Source organism: Microcaecilia unicolor, chromosome 2, assembly GCF_901765095.1.
Source record: "Microcaecilia unicolor chromosome 2, aMicUni1.1, whole genome shotgun sequence".
NCBI classification, from domain to species: Eukaryota; Metazoa; Chordata; class Amphibia; order Gymnophiona; family Siphonopidae; genus Microcaecilia; species Microcaecilia unicolor.
In genome coordinates, this window is record NC_044032.1 from 246918409 (window position 1) to 246939174 (window position 20766).

Genomic DNA, 20766 nt, shown 5'->3' on the forward strand with positions numbered 1-20766 from the left:
CAGAAACAGAACGAAGCCTTCGTGGGACGAAGAGGACCTCCTTGGCTGGCGGGGATTGGGGTCCCCCGCCAGCAAAGGTAGGCGACGGCAAGGGAGGTTTTACGGCGGGAGGGGGGTCGAGAGGGTCGTCAAAGTTGGCGGGGAGGGGGGGAGCGGCAATGGCGGCAGCAGTGGGGGTGTTGATAATGGCTGGGGGGTTCGGCGGCGCTGGGGGGGGCTAAAATGTGCCCCCTCACCTCGGGCTTTGCACCCCTCTCCCGCTGAAGTCTGGCTCCACCCCTGGTGTACTCAGCATGTGTACCAGCATATGTTATATAATACACACGCACATCACAGCTCCACTTTAGATCCATCCACACTGTGGCCCCTGAAATGCTGCCATGTGATGTGTCGATAAGCATGGGTAGTTACTAACATGGGTGAAATGGCAGTGCCATGTGTTATATTACGTTAGTTTGTTACCTCGGTGTGCACAATAATGAGATGCAATGCATAAAAAGCATCTTAATATGCAGATCAAATAATGAAGCTTCCATTGAACACTACAATCTGTGTTTTTGATGGAAATATAAGCTGTCGTGATTTTTCTACCAAGTGGAGCCTGGGGGTCTTTTGAGGAGGAAGGGGTAGCAAAAGCTATTTATACAGCTCTGGCTTCTTTAAGAAGGCAGGAGCACCAAGCCACACTTAGTGGCCCTGGGAGCAAAATAATGCACTTGTGTGGTTGATCCCAACTTGTGTTATACATTTACCACAGAAATCACTAATTTTCAGTACTGAGTTACCATCATAACTCCCATCATAAACTAGGTGCCATAAAATTCCAACTTTTACTACAGCTTAGTAACTTCTCTGCTAGATTTCACAGTAAAATTTACAATAAAGAAAATGAAATAGATCTGAATCACTCACAAGTCAGCCCAGGAGGGAGGTGGTATGTGGTGGTCAAAGCATGTGAAGCATGCCTTATTGAATTATTTCCAACCCTTCTGCATGTGTATTTCTGTATGTGTGTGCACGTGTTTTGTGTGTGCCTTTGTATGTGCTTTGTGTCTGTATGCATGAGTGAATCTGGGATGTGTGTGTGTGTGTGTATATATATAGATTTTTTCTTTTATGTGTGGGTGTGTATCTATGTATGTATGCTAATTGTGCATGTACTATATGTGTGGCTATCTGTGTAGGTTTTCTGTGTGTCTGTAACTGGGAGATGAGAGGGGAGAAGGTACTGTTTCCTAACTGCTGTATTAAATGTATGTATGCTGTTGTTTCTGGAACTAGTTCTCCCATGGAATAAGTCTCAGTGGCCATTTTGTGCAAGGAGCCACAACAGCAGAAGCGACTGGGGATTGCTCCTGCCCGTAGAACCCCTCTAGACCACCAGGACTCTACAGGGTAGGTCCTTGGGTGGGAGGGGGGCTTTATGATATTGAGGGTGGGAAGGAGAGTGGGATCAGAGTTGTGGGGGAGGGAGGGGTGTCCCATTAAGCCTGATGCTGCTACTTGGAAGTTAACCAGGTAGCAGCCAATATTTTGACCAGTTAGCTTGTGGCTAAGGTTAGGACAGCCTTTTTTCTGTCCTAACTTTAGTCACCTATGTAACTGGTTAGCGGTCTGAATATCACCACTAACTGGTACCGGCACCACCCTCGGACCACTCATCACTAATCGGACAGTATAGAGGAGGTTAGTGCTTATATTCAGCAGCACTGTCTGGTTAAATGCACTAAATATCAGTGGTTAGGCATGAACAAGTGATTTAACTGGGTAGGAGGCTCTCGTGCCTGGTTAAATCACATTTGAAAATGGACTGGGTCATGGTTTAGTCTCTGAAAGCAGAACAAGAGGTGGCAGCAGAGGATAATAAGGTGGTAGCTCCAGAAGAGGAAAGGATGTGGGAAGTAGATAAAGATGTGTTTATTCAACAGATATGAGTAATTCTGTAAAGTAGTGGCAAACATTTATATGCTGATCACATACACAAATGGTTAGAACAGTGACATCTATGTGGATATATGTGCACATATCCACCTGTATGCTATTCTAGAACTATGCACATATCTTTGATAGCATGTAGTTTGCAGGTAGACATACACATGGGTGGGAATCCACATTTACATGTATAACTTATAGAATACTATAGGTTATGCAAGTATCTCCTGTAACTAGGCACATACATATCCGCTTTATAGCTAGCGTAACTCCTCAATCCTAAGCACATATGTGCATTTGCTCCTGCTTACACTAGTATTGTATACAAGAAAGTCGGCACTTACTGTTCTTTATAGAATAGGCTCCTACCAGGCAGTTATAGAATTATCCCCATTGTTCTCAGTTCCTAGTTACAGCCAGACATTAAAATGAAAAAGACCTTTCTCTTTCAAGATATAGAAGTAGGGCTACAGTGACTTTTAGAGCATCTTCATGCCAGGCAACAAATCGTTGCTTTGCTGAATACCACTGAAGGGGCAGGGAAATATCTGGGAGATGTTACCTCAAGTGGTAGTGGGAATAGCATAAGGACATAATAAGGATGAGTGCAAACAAAATAATTCAGGTTTTTTTTTCCTTCTGAATCTTTCCTGTTTTTTTGTTGCACATTAATTGTAATGGAAATATTTTTAACATGCAGTGTAGCATTTTAACATACACTAGTTGATGACAGCACATTTATTTTTATTACATTTGTACCCTGTGCTTTCTCATTCATGGCAGGCTCAATGTGGCTTACATGGGGCAATGGAGGGTTAAGTAACTTGCCCAGAGTCACAAGGAGCTGCTTGTGCCTGAAGTGGGAATTGAACTCAGTTCCTCAGGACCAAAGTCCACCACCCTAACCACTAGGCCACTCCTCCTGTAGGTTAGTGTGTAATTAGTAAACACTAAGAGGAGACCTACAGGGATGTTGTATAGAGGAGACCTACAGGGATGTAGAGAAGTCCCACCTCCAGTCTGGTAGCCCCTGTGCTACCTTGGAGGCGGGAGGTCTCCTAGAAGGAGAACATCACCCTGGTGAAGTAGGAAGTACTTCTGTAGCCAGAACCTGCCCACCAGGAGATGTACTACCCTCTCGCACCAAGGATATGTCTCCAAGTGCTTCCCGGGAGGGAAAGGTTAGGACAGCTGTTGTAGTTGGTAATTCGATCAATAGGCATATAGATAGCTGGGTGGCTGGTGGATGTGAGGATCGCCTGGTGACTTGCCTGCCTGGTGCAAAGGTAGCGGACCTCACGTGTCATCTAGATAGGATTTTAGATAGTGCTGGGGAGGAGCCGGCTGTCTTGGTACATGTGGGTACCAGTGACATAGCAAAATGTGGGAAAGAGGTTCTGGAAGCCAAATTTAGGCTCTTAGGTAGAAAGCTCAAATCCAGATCCTCTAGGGTAGCATTTTCTGAAATGCTACACATTCCACGTCCAGGGCCCAAGAGACAGGCAGAGCTCCAGAGTCTCAATGTGTGGATGAGACGATGGTGCAGGGAGGAGGGTTTTAGATTTGTTAGAAATTGGGCAACATTCTGGGGAAGGGGGAGCCTATTCCGAAAGGATGGGCTCCACCTTAACCAGGGTGGGACCAGGCTGCTGCCATCGGCATTTAAAAAGGAGATAGAGCAGCTTTTAAACTAGAAACGGGGAAGGCTGACAATCGCTCAAAAGCGTGGTTCGGAAAAAGGTATCTTTCAAAGATATCACCAAAACAGGGAAGAAAGGGTATCCTGATAGTTCGGTTGCAAAAGAGACCGTAGTAGATCAGGTGTCCTTAAATAAAAATAAAAAGTCAGACAAAAGATTGCAAATTAATACTGTCAATTACTAAGCATGATGTAAATAGGAACAACAAACATAGTTTGAAATGTCTATATGCGAATGCCAGGAGCCTAAGAAATAAGATGGGAGAGTTAGAATATATTGCACTAAATGAAAAATTAGATATAATAGGCATCTCTGAGATCTGGTGGAAGGAGGATAACCAGTGGGACACTGTCATACTGGGGTACAAATTATATCATAGTGATAGGGTGGATTGAATTGGTGGAGGGGTAGCATTGTATATTATTGAGAGCCTTGAATCAAATAGACTGAAAATTCTGCTAGAAACAAAACACTTCTTGGAATCACAGTGGATTGAAATTCCATGTGTAAAGGGGAAAAGGATAGTGATAGGAGTGTACGACCGTCCGCCTGGCCAGGATGAACAGACAGATGCAGAAATGTTAAAGGAAATTAGGGACACAAACAAACTGGGCAACAGAATAATAATGGGTGATTTCAATTACCCCGATATGAACTGGGTAAATGTAACATCGGGGCACGCTAGGGAGGTAAAATTCCTTGACAAAATCAAGGATGCTTTATGGAGCAGCTGGTACAGTAGCCGACGAGAGAAGGAAAAATTCTAGACCTAGTCTTTAGTGGAGCGCATGATCTGGTGTGGGAGGTAATGGTGCTGGGGCTGCTTGATAACAGTGATCATAATATGATTGGATTTGATATTGGCTTTGAAGTAAGTATACACAGGAAATCAAATACATTAGCGTTTAACTTTAAAAAAGAAGACTATGATAAAATGAGAAGAACGGTGAAAACAAAAACTTGGAGGAGCGGCTGCGAGGGTCAAAAATTTACATCAGGCGTGGATGCTGTTCAAAAATACCATCCTGGAAGCCCAGGCCAAATATATTCCACGTATTAAAAAAGGAGAACGGAAGAGCAAATGACAGCGGGCGTGGTTAAAAAATGAGGTGAAGGAGGCTATTAGAGCTAAAAGAAAATCCAGAAAATGGAAGACGGAACCGACTGAAAATAATAAGAAACAGCATAAGGAATGTCAAGTCAAATGCAAAGCGCTGATAGGCTAAGAGGGACTTCGAAAAAAAGATTGCGTTGGAGGCAAAAACACATAGTAAAAATTTTTAAGGTATATTAAAATCAGGAAGCCGACAAAAGAATTGGTTGGACCGCTAGATGACTGAGGAGTAAAAGTGGCGATCAGGGAAGACAAAGCTGTAGTGGAGAGATGAAATGAATTCTTTGCTTCGGTCTTCACCAAGGAAGATTTGGGTGGGATACCGGTGCCAGAAATGGTATTTGAAGCTGATGAGTCGGAGAAACTTAATGAATTCTCTGTAAACCTGGAGGATGTAATGGGGCAGTTCTACAAACTGAAGCGTAGCAAATCTGGACGGGATGGTATTTATCCCAGAGTACTGATAGAACTGAAAAATGAGCTTGCGGAGCTATTGTTAGTAATATGTAATTTATCCTTATCAATAGAAATCAAACAAAATAAAACATGGAAAAGAAAATAAGATGATACCTTTTTTATTAGACATAACTTAATACATTTCTTGATTAGCTTTCGAAGGTTGCCTTTCTTCGTCAGATTGGAAATAAGCAAATGTGCTAGCTGACAGTGTATATAAGTGAAAACATTCAAGCATTACTATGACAGTCTGACAGGGTGGGAGGATGGGGGTGGGTAGGAGGTATGCATGGGGACATCAAAGCATATCATTGATATTCTAACAGGATAGGTGTGGATAGGTGAGGGGAGGGTGATCCAATGAAATACAGCTTTATGGTTTATAATGGGCTAGAAAACCCAGATCCTTGTTAAGTCCTTTCTGTTGGGTGTTAAAATATTCAATCATTCTGACTTCAAAGGTCTTACGTTCTTGTATGGTTTTAAAGTTACCTTTCAGGATTCTCACTGTGAAATCACTGGTACAGTGTCCTGGTCCTGTAAAATGCTGACCAACAGGGGTGGGAGCCCTACTGGCACCAGTATTGTTCATGTGATGTCTATGAAAATTGAATCTTGTCTTAAGCATCTGGCCTGTTTCTCCAATATAGCATCCTTCGTTACATTTTTTACACAGAAACCAGAGACTAGAACAATGTAATTAATTAATTAATTAATCAATATTTATTTACAAAACCTTGATATACGTCAAAAGGCCAGAGTTGGCTTATATGCAGTTTACAGTAAAATTTAATAAGCTGCAAAGAAGAAAGGAGAGAGAGAGAGAGAGAGAGAAACGCATAATTAGCAGCTGGTAGGATATGCAAGTTCAAAAAGGTGGGTTTTCAAGGCTGCTTTGAACTTTGCATAAGAAGGTTCATGGCAGAGGTATACAGGGAGTGAATTCCAGAGTCATGGTCCTGCATAGCTGATAGTGGTAGAATGGGTAATGTCAAGAAGAATGACAGAAGGAGGAGATAACCAGAGTAACCCAGAAGCCGAGGAACGGAGTGACCTAGATGGGGTGTATGGGGTGAAGGGGTGAGAAAGATAATCAGGTGCAGAGGGAAGACGAGATTTGAAGACAAGGATACACAGTTTATATTAAATCCAGGCAGATAGGGGTAACCAGTGTTCGGAATGGAGCAATGGAGTGATGTGATCAAAAGTGACGCGAAGTAAATAAACCACAGTGGATTGGACTAGTTGGAGCTGCTTCAGGGAGGAAAGAGGGAGGTCAGTGTAAAGAGAGTTACAGTAGCCAGTATGTGTGATGACAAGACTGAGCAGCAATGATCAAAGAGCAAACAGAGCAAATTCTATGACATGCATAGAAAGAAGGTTTAATAACAACATTGATCTGAACCTTAAAGGTAAGGTGGCTATCAAAGTGGACACCCAGAAGTTTAACAGAGTCCTTAAATGACTTGCAGGGGCATTTTCGAAAGAAACGTCTAAGTGTGAATTTGGACGTTTTACAAAGACATCCAAATTCAGAGGTGGGGAGAAGGTCATTTTGTGTTCAAAAATACCATGGACGTCCTTGGATTTGGGCGTTTTGCGAATTGGACGTCTTTGATTTTCGGCCATTTTTGAAAACAAAAACGTTCAAGTCTAAAATGTCCAAATTCAAGCCATTTGGATGTGGGAGGAGCCAGCATTTTTAGCAGACTGGTTCCCCTGACATGCCAGGACAGCAATCAGGCACCCTAGGGGGCACTGCAGTGGACTTCATAAAATGCTCCCAGGTACACAGCTCTCTTACCTTGTGTGCTAAGGCCCCCCCAACACTCCCCCCAAACCCACTACCCCTAACTGTACACCACTACCATAACCCTTACAGGTGAAGGGGGCATCTATATGTGGGTACAGAGGGTTTCTGGGGGTTTTGGAGGGCTCACTGTTTCCTCCACAAGTTTAACAGGTAGGGGGGGGTATGGGCCTGGGTCCACCTGTCTGAAGTGCACTGCACCCACTACTAAACTACTCCAGGGACCTGCATGCGCTGTCATGGACCTATGACATCTGAGGCTGGCATAGAGGCTGGCACGTAATATTTTTATTCATGTTTTTGAGGGTGGAAGGGGGTTAGTGACCACTGGGGGAGTAAGGGGAGGACTTCCCTGATTCCCTCCAGTGCTCATCTGGTCATTTCAGGCAACTTTTTGTGCCTTATTCGTAATTAAAAATAGGTCTAGCTGAAAAGTCCAAGTTTTAGTCCTGGACGATTTTGCTTTTTTTCCATTATTTTTTTTATTTGTTGCATTTGTATCCCACATTTTCCCACCTATTTGCAGGCTTAATGTGGCTTACATAGTACTGTGATGGCGAGTGCCAATTCCGGTGTCAGAAATACATAGTGGTAGTTGTGTTAAAGTTCAAGAGTAACAGAGTGTCTTAGGTAGTTGATGAGGAAAAATTAAGTGTCTTTTTCTGGTAAAAATTTTGTTGTGTTGCAGGGTTTGGGTGTTTGGGTTGGATCGTTGTGGTAGGCTTTCTTGAACAGATAGGTCTTTAATGATTTACGGAAGGTTGTTATGGCTCAAAGAAGTCCAAGTCTTAGGAACGCCCAAGTCCCATCTCGAACATGCCTCCGATACGCCCCATTTGAGATTTGGACGTCTTTGCGATGGACTTCTGAGAAAGACGTCCAAAATGCGGTTTTGATTATACTGATTTGGGCATCTCTGTGAGATGGACATCCAGACGCCGATTTATGTCACTTTTTGGACGTCCATCTCTTTCGAAAATGAGCCCAAAAGTCTGCTTGTCGATGACAGGAAGAGGTTGGCTCGCAAAGGGAGAACTCTGAGGAGCAAGGTTATTACATTACATTAAGGTCTTATAACCCAATACCAACAAATTCTAAGTGGATAACATCAATAGAAAGAGCATACTCCAGATAATTATACATGCCTTAAAGAAGGGAGAGAATTCCAGCGGGAAGCTGCTTGATAAGTCAGTGAGGACTGGAGAGAACATAAAGCCTTTACTTTAGGAACAGAGGGAAATTCTAACAGAAATAGATTTCTGGTGGCTCTACCATGATTCCTATTAAAAAATGCAAAATGGTCAATCAATAGCCTGGGGAATCTCCACAAAAAGCCTTAAAGGTCAGAACCAGGACTTTAAATTGTAATCTGGCCTCCATTGGCAAGCTGTGTAAGTTGCCAATAACTGTAACATTAAAAGAGAGATTGAGTCATATTTATTTGCCGAAATGATGACTAGCTGAAACATTTTGTATATCCAATATAAATGGAATTGTAATAGTCCAATAGTGATAATATTAATGACTGCATTACTTGGTGAAAAGTCGATGATTCAAAATATTTACGAATGACCCGAAGCTTTTTGACCTGAAAAAATTAAAAGAAATGGGAAAGTATATGGCTTCATATTTCTTCGAGTTAAGAAAAAGATGGTGTTCAGATAGTCAGGAGAAAATATTTTAGAGGCAGAGGCTGAGATCAGAGAAATCAGACTGAGAGTGGGGGACACGATGAAGAACCTGAATGTCATCGGCATAAGAAAAAGGCACATAATGATTGAATTGGATCAAAGTAAGGAATGGGGAGAGGAAAACATTGAATAGGGTGGGGGCTAATATAGAACCCTGCTCCATGCCCGAGTCAATAGAAAAAATGAGGGAGCGAGCCTTGGTATGGACAGCCTGGCAGGTGCAATCAGATAGATACCTTTGGAACCACAGAAAACAGTGCCAAAGTCACCAATAGACTGTAAGCGATGGAGAAGAGAGTGATCCACGAAATCAAAGACTGAGGACATACCTAGTGAAAAAAAGGACTACAGAGGTACCAATGAAGAAGTTGATGCAGAGGGAATCCCTTTGAAAAAATGTTTTGGGATCAGCATCACTGAGGCGCCAACTATTATAAACATGAGGATAACAAATAGAAAACATACCCACTCAGGATCCCCAAAATATCATTGAAGAAAGAAAAAAAATCCATAGTAACTACGTTTTAGGCTTGTCTAAATATCTATGACATGTCCCCATTCACAATATGATCAGCAAAAATCTCCTGAAATAGCCACCTCTTCAATCCTGCCTTAATTCCAGTCTTAATTCATTCGGTAAGGAGTTTCAAAGCTTTGGAGTTACTACAGTAAAAGTTGAATGACGGGACGCATCTAACTGTAATTTCTTATGTGATGGAATTGTTAACAAAATATTCCCAGCTGACCATAGTAGGTGTCTCGAGTTGTATAGAACCAGAAAAGAATAAAGATATTTTGCTATCTCTGAGTGCAATGTCTGAAATGTCAAGTACCAGCAAGCAATATAACTCATACAATAAATGAATGATATCATATAAGTACATAAGTACATAAGTAGTGCCATACTGGGAAAGACCAAAGGTCCATCTAGCCCAGCATCCTGTCACCGACAGTGGCCAATCCAGGTCAAGGGCACCTGGCACGCTCCCCAAACGTAAAAACATTCCAGACAAGTTATACCTAAAAATGCGGAATTTTTCCAAGTCCATTTAATAGCGGTCTATGGACTTGTCCTTTAGGAATCAATCTAACCCCTTTTTAAACTCCGTCAAGCTAACCGCCCGTACCACGTTCTCCGGCAATGAATTCCAGAGTCTAATTACACGTTGGGTGAAGAAAAATTTTCTCCGATTCGTTTTAAATTTACCACACTGTAGCTTCAACTCATGCCCTCTAGTCCTAGTATTTTTGGATAGCGTGAACAGTCGCTTCACATCCACCCGATCCATTCCACTCATTATTTTATACACTTCTATCATATCTCCCCTCAGCCGTCTCTTCTCCAAGCTGAAAAGCCCTAGCCTTCTCAGCCTCTCTTCATAGGAAAGTCGTCCCATCCCCACTATCATTTTCGTCGCCCTTCGCTGTACCTTTTCCAATTCTACTATATCTTTTTTGAGATACGGAGACCAGTACTGAACACAATACTCCAGGTGCGGTCGCACCATGGAGCGATACAACGGCATTATAACATCCGCACACCTGGACTCCATACCCTTCCTAATAACACCCAACATTCTATTCGCTTTCCTAGCCGCAGGAAACCGTGTGTTTTGCAGTATAAAGAATTTTAGCAGCTATTTCTGTAGATAATAGTGTGTATGTGGGGGGGGGGGGGGGGGGGGGGGGGGCTTGTGTGTGCAAAATTTGGAAAACAATAGTGTATAAGGCAACCAGAATACAGTGTAAGTGAAGAGTATGATCAAGTAGTGATTAACCCTTTGCTCTCTGATTTCCTGTTTTATTTTTCTGATAACTCTGCTATGATAACAGCACTGAATTTAGAAAAATGGACTATCTGCCCAGTTTTGTGCATGTGCTTAATCTACATGTGGTTCATTTTTTATGGTCACATGAAGTGTTGAAAATGCAGATTCATGCTCACAAGATCTGGCTGTATTCCAACTACTTTCATAGGATGTTCAAAGAACTCTCTCTCTCTATGGTAGGAATACAACATCTTGAAACACTCTCAAATGAAACTGAGGTTTTAAACAAGATATAAGGTGCATCCCTGTATTATACAGGCTACAATATCATATGACCAACCAAATCAATGATGAAGTGGCCCTCAGATGAAACAACTGGAGACAAGGATAGTCAAAGCCAAGACTTTACTTGAAGACCTGACACGGCCCTGTTTCAGCTTACTCACCTGCATCAGAGGTCAATCAAGTTCTCGCTAAAAGGCTTCCAGTGCTGATCATACTATTATAATCTAAATCCTGGGGTAAGCCAATCCTTGGCTGGGCCCTGCTTCTGCTTTGGTCAGGTGAAGGGAGGTGCTCAGAATCTTGGGCTTCAGAACTGTGGGATGTGCAGCAGCACCCTTCACCTAACCAGAGCAGAAGCAGGGCCCAGCCAAGGATTGGGTTACCCCAGGATTTAGATTATGATAGTATGACCAGCCCCATTGGAAGCCTTTTAGTGAGACCTTGACTGACCCCTGACGCAGGCAAGTGAGCTACCATGTTGGGTCCTCAAATAAAATCTTGGCTTCTACTATCTTTGTCTCAGTTGCTTCATCTGAGGGCCACTTCATTGTTGATTTGGTTTGCTGCACATTGTGCTGTTGATTCCCTCTAATCTGCTTGCACTGCCATACCGTATAAACAATATATATGGGGTGTGATATTGGGGGAATGCAAAATGAGTTATTCAAAGGATTTTTTTTTCTGTGGGAGAAATTCTTATAGAAGAGCAGGTCAATTTTTAAATTCTGCAGTCAGCCTCTGTGAGGAAACTGTGTTTTAAGCCTGTAAAATGCATTGGATATTTTCCTGCATTGATTATGTTCTGAAGTGTATTTCTCCTATTTGGCCAGCAGGTGGTGTTTCTTTGCTGTATAGCTGTTACAGAGAACTGATGGACCGATGATCAGAATCAAACGTAGGCGCTAGAGGCTATTAGTGGCATACTAGCTCCTGCGATTGCTACCACCCAATGATCAGAGCCCCGAGCATGTGAGACAGCGTGCTCATGGGCTCTGAACACAACTAGCATGCAAATGCATGCTAAACAGGGCTCTTAGTGCAAGTAGCATGCAAATACATGCAAAACACATTCCTCCCCAATGATCAGCAAGCAGTGTGCCAAACATTGGTGTGCTGTCTGCGGCAAACTCTATGCCAGCTCGGAGATGGCATTAGCATTTGCAGACCACTGGGGAGGAATGGTGAGCACTGTCCAGCATGCATTTACATGCTAGCAGGCCCCCCATTCCCCCAATACAAACTTCCCGCAGAAGCCCCCCTCTCAGGAACCCCAACCCCCAGCCAATGACACGGGGGTTGGAGGTCTAGTGCACCTCCAGTCTCCCCAACCCCAACACAGATTCAGAGGGGGCTTTCAGCCCCCCTAACCCCCCATAGCATCACCCCCAAAAAGCCCTGGTGGCCCAGTGGGCTACAAATCAACCCCCCCAAAATGGTGGTCTAGTGGCCCTTTTCCCTGCCCACCCAGTACCTTTGTTGGAGGAGGAAGGTACACTCCCTCCTCTTCCAGCAGCACCGTCTTGAAAATGGCGGCACCCATCCCTATCCAGTGCATGCTCAGTTTTATTAAAACAAGCGTGCATGGAGTGACTGAGAAGAGCAGGGCAGGCAAAGCGAGATCAGTGTGGGACAACGCTTCAGATGGCAGGGGTTGGGGATCCCTGGCAGCCAAGATATGATGATGTGGCGATGGCGGGGGATGTCTGTGGTGGGAAAGCAGGCTAAAGTGTTCCCCCCCTTTGGGCTCTGCCCCCCTCCATTGAAGTCTGGCTACACCACTGCCTGGATTAGAGCAATTTAGGACACCATTTTTGTTTCTATCGTAAGTTGCCTAAATAGTTATGTGGTTACTGGCGCTGAATATCACCATGAAGTTGGATAAATTCTATCATGCCAGAGAGCTCTGCAGGCATTCTCAGTGGCATTATCTGGATAATGTTGCTGAAAATCCAGGTATGGCCCTACTCAGTGGCACTTATTTGGGTTTCAGCAGCTCCTACAAGGATGTATGCCACTGAAAATCAGGCAGGAAGCTTGTAAATTCTTCTGCTTTTTTCCTGCACTGTGCAGTTCAAGCTTAGAGAGAGCCAAATTATGGTGAGAAGTTGGAAATGCTCTGTTCCTTTGGTAGCAGCGAAACACTGGCCACCATTGTATATGGGCAATTAAAAAGTCACTCAAGTTTATTGGGAAAGCTGCCACAAATCTTTGAAGCTAAGTAAAATTTGAAAAAATTACAAGACGTAAATAAAAATAGTACTTTTAATGCCTATGATAAGATTAAAGCCAGTCAGCAGACTTGAAAATAGAGTCTGGGCTTGTTGAGGGTTTTTCTTCTCAGTTAAAATGTTGATTTGTTAATTACAGGTACTGGTACTCTTAATAAAATTTGGGTGGAGATATGTGTTATATTTGTATGATATTTAAGTACTCCACTTCCTTCTTCATTTTGTATTTAGTGTGCACAACAAAGTAAACATTTGGAGACAGGAACACCAGGGTGTGATTTCTTTTAAATTCAATCTCTTTATGAGCAAACTCTTACTACAATAAGGAAAGCCAAACATAAATGCATACATAAAAATAGCAAGGGAACTGCATAACAGTGGCGTAGCCACAGGTGGGCCTGGGTGGGCCAGGGCCCACCCACTTAGGGCTCAGGCCCACCCAACAGTAGCACATGTTTAGCGGTAGCTGGTGGAGATCCCAAGCTCTGCCAGCTGAAGACTTTCCCCTGATAGTAACAAAATTCTACTTTCCACAATACTGGCACCTGCGCATGCTCAGTTTTCAGCGCATGCCTGCTGCAGACTGCCAAGGTGGAAAGAAGCATTTTCCTGCCAGCGGAGATATTTTTTTGGTGGTGGTGGGGGGGAGAACATTTGGTGCCCACCCACTTCTTACCTAGGCCCACCCAAAATCTGTTGTTTGGCTACGCCCCTGCTGCATAAGTAAGGGAAGGCTAAAGAGGTTAGGGCTCTTCAGCTTGGAAAAGAGATGGATGAGGGGAGAAATGACTGAAGTCTACAAAATCCTGAGTGGTGTAAACCAAGTAGAAGTGAATTGGTTTTTTACTCATCCCAAAAGTACCAAGACTAGGGGACACTCAAGGAAGTTGCATGGAAATACTTTTAAAACAAATAAGAGGAAATATTTTTTCACTCAACGAATAGTTGATCTCTGGAACTCTTTGCTGGAGGATGTGTTAACAGTAATTAGCATATCTGGGTTTAAAAAAGGTTTGGTCAAATTCCTGGAGAAAAAGTTCATAGTTTGCTATTGAGACAGACATGGAGAACCCACAGTTTGCCCTGGGCTTGGTAGCATGGAATGTTGCTGCTATTTGGGTTTCTGCCAGGTACTTGTGACCTGGATTGACCACTGCTGGAAACAGGATACTGGACTAGACGGACCGTTGGTCTGACCCAGTATGGCTGCTCTTATGTTCTTATCAGACAACAACCTCAACCCCAAAAAAAGGAATAGAAGAAACTGAACCCAAATACTGGGCCTGATGTTCAAAGATTTGTGCTCATAACTTTGAATATTATGCTCCTAAATTGCATTTGAACATTTAATAGGGCTGAGTTCCTAAATTTGTACTCAAAATATCAAACTCCTAAATGTAAGAACATAAAAAATAGGTCAAAACAGGGGCAGATTTAAGGTTGTGTAAAGTTAGGAGCTTAGCACTAGGCTCATAAATCTAGGCAAATGAATGGCAGGCTGAAATTTATAAGCATAGGGCCTGATATTCAAAAAATGTCTAGTTCCTAACATTTTCATCAGTCTGTCACTGGTATGTACACATTTTAATTTAGACTCCTAAATTTTTACCCTATTTTGAGCTAGAGCTAGAGCTAAGGGTCTGATATTCAAAGTGATTTAAATGGGCAGGAGAGGCTCTTGCCTGTTTAAATCACTCAGGGCCATCCAACCACTGATACTAAGCAGAACTTAACTGGCTAGTGCCACTGAATATCAGCCCTGACCGGCCAACAAAAAAGTGAACAGGTCAGGGGCGATACAGGAGTTGGTGTTGGAGAAAAGCTGGCAATTATGCGAGTGCCAGCAATGTTCAGTACCAACACCTGAATAGCTATGCGGGTGAATTTAGCTGTCCTAAATTTGGCCAGTTAGCTATATGGGCCCCAGCTGAATATCAGCCACATCCCATGTAAAAAAAAAAGTGGCCTGTACTCTTGAGGATCCACCCCGTGCCAACCCTCACAAGTCTAGCTCCCCACAACTCTAGGCCCCCCCCAACGCCTGAACCCCCAACCCTCCCGCTATTCAGGATAGCCCCTCCCCCCAGGCCTTCCTGAAGTCCCTGGTGGTCTAGTGAGTTGACAGAGGCAGGAGCACCTCTCTTCTGCTTCTAGAGGCTGCAACTTCAAAATAGCTGCCATGACCTCTAGCAGTTGCCTTGCAGTACTTTGGTAGTACCGCAAGGCTGCCACGAAAGGTTACGACAGTCATTATGGAGGCACAGTCGCTAGGTGATATTTCTTTGGGGTGGCACTGCCACAGCTGAACTGTTTTATGGGGTGGCAGTATGTTAACATTTTCTCACACTGACACTGCATGTAATGTATGTTTGTATATTCAGAACTTTATATCCCACCAATGCAATCACAGGTTGCAGTGGTTTACTTATTGAAAACAGAGAGGTGGGGTAGACGTGTTAGTCCACTTTTAAAGGTAATCAATAGAAATAAAACAAAATAAAACATGGAAAAGAAAATAAGATGATACCTTTTATATTGGACATAACTTAAAAAAGGTATCATCTTATTTTCTTTTCCATATTTTATTTCTATTGATTACCTTATTGAAAACAGAAATAGGAAAGGAACTTCAGAATAATAGGAAAGGACACACACAAAACAATCATAGAAACAGCAGAGGACAAAATGATAAGAACATAAGAACAGCCATATTGAGTCAAATCAATGGTCCATCCAGCCTAGTATCCTGCTTCCAACAGTGGCCAATCCAGGTCACAAGTACCTGGCAGAATCCAGGTCACAAAACGGACTCCTAATCTACTGCAAATATAAACTAATAGCAAAACAAAGTCTCAATAATCCGCATCTCCCTGGGTCCCAGCAGAATCCACAGCTTGCACCCCAAAAGCATTGGCAAACAGAACTTCCTATAAGAACATTCAGCCTGCAACAGACCTGGCCATTTATTACACAAGGATCGAGCCAACTAGAAGAAGGCACTACTTGGATTATACTGAATTTCAGCCATGACAGTGATAGTATAATCAATCTGTGTTCTGAGGTGGAGAGAGGAGATCAGGTTGGGACATATGGAACAATCAAATCTGCCAAATAGAAAGGTTCCTTCTCTACAAGGGCCTTAAAAGCTAAACCCAGAACCTTAAATTCACTACTAATGCTAACCAGAAGCCAATGGTATTGCAAAAACAATGGGTAACATGAGAAAATTTACCTGCCCTGCCAAGAAATTGGAGCACTATATTCAGAAGCATCTGTAACTTTAGGTTAGTCCTAGTAATCATATACAACATTACAATAATCGAGCCTTGAGATCAACTATGCATTTTAATTTCCATCTCTTTCCTAATAATTAATAGCATCCTGTTTGCTTTTTTGGCCACCGTCACACACTGGGCAGAAGATTTCAGCATATTGTTTATGATGACACATAGATCTTTTTTCTTGGGTGCTGACTCCTAAGGTAGACCCTAGCATCAAATAGCTTATCATTTGGATGATTCTTCCCATTGTGCATCACTTTGCATTTGTCTGCATTAAATTTCATCTGTCATTTGGATGCCCGTCTTCCAATTTCCTAAGATCTTCCTGCAATACTTCATAGTCCGCATGTGTTTTAACAACTTTGAATAGTTTTGTCAACTACAAATTTAATCACCACACTTGTCATTCCAATTTCCAGATCATTTATATATATTTATTTATTTTAAAAACTTATGTACCAGTTTAAAAGACTTTTGAAAGCAAAACTGTTCATTTCTGCGTTTTGGTAATTATATATGAGTCTGCTGTTTATGCTGAATAATGTTTTTTGTATTTGTGGTTGATTGTGAATATTTTTATGGAAACCAAGGTGGGTTCCATAAAAATATTCACAATCAACAACAAATACAAAAAACATTACGCAGACTCATATATAATTACCAAAATGCAGAAATGAACAGTTTTGCTTTCAAAAGTCTTTGAAACTGCTTAAGATCAGAACATCGCTGAAGCTGGCCAGATAGTTCATTCCGCAACGAGATTCCAGCTGACACAAAAGCACATCACAATTGCATTACTGCATTAACAGAAATACACATAGTAGATTCTGATCTTAACAAACGTCTGGGATGATACACCTGCAGTGCTTGCTTCATATAAAATGAAGCAGAAGCAAATAACACCCGATGAACAATTGTCAACACCTTAAAAAGAATCCTTTTTGCCACTGGAAGCCAGTGTAGTCTTTAAGAGCAGGTGTCACATGCGAAAATCTTGATAAACCCACAATTGTTCTCACAGCAACATTGTGGGCTATCTGCAATGCCTTAACTCCTGAAGCAGCCATACCAATGTACAAGGCATTGCAGTAGTCCATTTGCATCAAAATCATATTTTGAACCGCACAATGGTAATCATACAAAGTAAGCATAGATTTTAATTTAAATACGTTAAATAGCACTGGTCCCAGTACAGATCCTTGCAGCACTCCACTTTCTTCATGAGGTGAGGGAAAGTTAGATAACTAGAACTATATGTATTTATCTCATGGAGGCCTTATGAGATTTAAAAAAAAAACCCATGCATGCAGCTGTGTTGAATTGGAGTAGAGAATGTGGGGGAAATGAAGTGGGAGGTTTTGGTAATAGGATGGGTAGTGTTCCTGTATAGTTTATGTAAAATTTGAACTGTTTCTTGGTATTTTGTAGTTGCACCACACTAAACTCCAACTTATATATGCAAATATCTCTTTATTATAATGCCTTATACCAGCTAGTAACTTTAAACATTAAACCACTCATTCATCACCTTTCAACCACCACTCACCCAAGTTACGTAATAGCTGGTATAAGACATTATAATAAAGAGATATTTGCATATATAAGTTGGAGTTTAGTGTGGTGTAATGTTGTTTATATACTCCGACTGAATTGTTTCCCCCCCCCCCCTTTTTTGTAAGATTGTAGGCAATTTTGTAGTTGCCCCATTTCTTCAGTTCAAAAAAAAATATTTAAAGTTTAGCAACAAACTGCCAATTTGCCTGCTGTTAGTATAACAGAAGAGAATGAGGCAGAATCTCTTATAGAAAGGCTCAACACAACAGAATACAATTAACGGGCAGGATTCCAGGCATTGAGAACCATACTGTAATACTGCCGCTTAGGCAACATCACACGATAATTATAATAGTGCTGTTACTCCCTAGAAACCTTCAGTGTCAGGAGTTCACAATTCCCTTCAACATCACTCAGCATGTCTAAGCTGCCTTTTCAAAAGCTTTAAAGAACTATGATACCAGGGTGCTTTCATAAGGACTACAAGCCAAGCTCTTTATACTATAACCATCCTCACCCCCATAACCAACATGTCTTAGCAAGCACAGAAAACTATATGCAGGTGGAAGACAGGAGAACAAGTAAGCTTCCTCACCTTCTCTAAGCTACGTTTATGTCAAGCATGAAATCTGTACACCGTTATCAACAAAAAAGTTATGCAATAACAATGATTGGAAAGGGAAACAATTTTATATACTGCCTTTCTGTGGTTACAATCAAAGCATTTGGGGCAATGGAGAGTTAAGTGACTTGTCCAGAGCCACAAGGAGCTGTAGTGGGAATTGAACCCAGCTCTCTTGGTTTTTAGCCATTAAGCTACTCTTTCACTAATATATACCCTTACAGACAAGAACATCTATGGCAAAGGTGGAATAGGAACTATAGCTAGGGGTGTTCAAGACATGCCTGGGCAAGCTGAGACCTATGCCCCTAACAGACCAGAATAGGTAGTTTGCCTGTATCAGAGGACAGTGCTGCTCCACAATAAAGAACAAACCAATCAAGCACACCAACAGAGCAAACATTAAAAAAGAAAATGAAAGAAACAAACATGATAAACTGTATTGAATAGTCCATGAAACAACTAAAAGAAGCTTCCCCCAAGGAGTAAACCCAAAAGATACAGCCTGCTCTTTGGGCATGCTGTTTCAACACACACATGGCCAAATAAATGGTTTCTCTAGGGTGACTGCTTACATGTTCTAGGTCATGTGACCCTGCTGGGACTACAGGGACCACAGATAATTAAGAATTCTGCACTAGATCCAGAGAGATGTCATTTGTAACACACAGTACAATAGCACAGAAGAAAATAACATGTTCTGCTATTTAGTCAATATGTTTTCTGGCTTCCATGTACTATAATTGCAATTGCACAGTAAGAACTTTTTGCTTCACAAAATGGCATTTTCATATGCACATTAGCTTTTTTCATTGCCACACTAAACGTTTTCTCATGGGGTGTTTGCACGGGTGGGCCTGGGCCCACCCAGTTTGAGCCTGGGCCCACCCAGTTTGAGTAGGCCCACCCAGCAGCGGTGCACCCTTGTCAATGCTGGAGCAAGCTAAGGTCTCGCATCTGCCTTTCCCTCTGCAGCTGCTCACATTCAAAAAGTCACTGGCAGCTGATCCTGAAGCCTTCCCTCTGCCGCGTCTTGCCCCCCAAATGTGATGTAATTTCCTATGAGAAACATGGCAGAGGGAAGGCTTCTGGGTCAGCCAGCAGAAGCGCAGCAATTCTTACACACTTCCAGTGATCCTTTGAAAGGTGCTCTGATGCTCCCAACGCTGCATTGAGGAGGGGAGGGTGGATTGTTGGGCTGCTTGGGCATGGGAGTGGGGGGGGGGGGGGAGTTGGAGAGAGGGAAAATTATTGGGCATAGGAGTGGAAGAGAGGGAGAGAAGAGAGATGCTGCACAGGGGGTGTAGAAGAGAAGGAAAATTGTTGGGCATGGGAGGGGAGTGGAGGGGAGGGAGAGATGTTGCTGGGGATGTAGGAGAGAGGGAAAATTGTTGGGCATGGTAGTGAAGAGGAGAGAGAGAAAGAGAGATGCTGCACAGGGGTGTAGGAGAGAGGGAAAATTGTTGGACATGGGAGTGGAGGAGAGGATAGATGCATGGGCAAGTAGAAGAGAGGGCTCATTGTTGGACATGGGGGGAGATAGTGAGAAATGCTGCAAAGCATTTGTTTACACTTTCTAACAATAATAGAACCAGGGGACACAAGATGAAATTAGAATATGGTAGGTTTAAAACAAATCGAAGAAAGTTTTTCTTTACTCAGCGTGTAGTTAGATTCTGGATCTCATTGCCAGAGAAGGTAGTGACAGCAGCTGGCCTTGCTGAGTTTAAAGGGGGTCTGGACAGATTCCTGATGGAAAAGTCCAATGATCATTATTAAATTTTGGGTTTTTGCCAGGTTCTTGGGGCCTGGATTGGCCGCTGTCGGAGACAGAGTGCTGGGCTTGATGGACCTTTGGTCTTCTCCCAGCGTGGCAGTGCTTATGTGCTTATGAGGGAGAGACAGAGGGATAATTGTTGGATGTAGGGTAGGGTGAGGAGGGAAGGAGGGATGCTGAGCAGAAGGGGGAAGGACAAGAGAAGAAGAAATGTTGGACCTGGGAGGGAGGGACAGATGCTGCACAGGGGAGAGAGGGGTGAGGGAGATAGATTGAACATGGTGGTGGAGGGAAGGGAGTGATGGAGAGACGCTGCAAGGGGGAAAGAGACGTTAGACTTGGGATGCTTTTCTTCCCCCCCCCCCCTCCATGGGCTGCTGAAAGGATCTTTGGACTCCTGTTATCTTGGACAACAGACTTTGTAAGTTAATTTATGATTCAGACCTGTTATCTTGTTGCAAATTTCTCCTGTAAGCAAGATTCTTAAAAACTACCTCTCGCTTGTAACATTATTACATTACTTGTATTGTAAATAAACCTTTTTAAA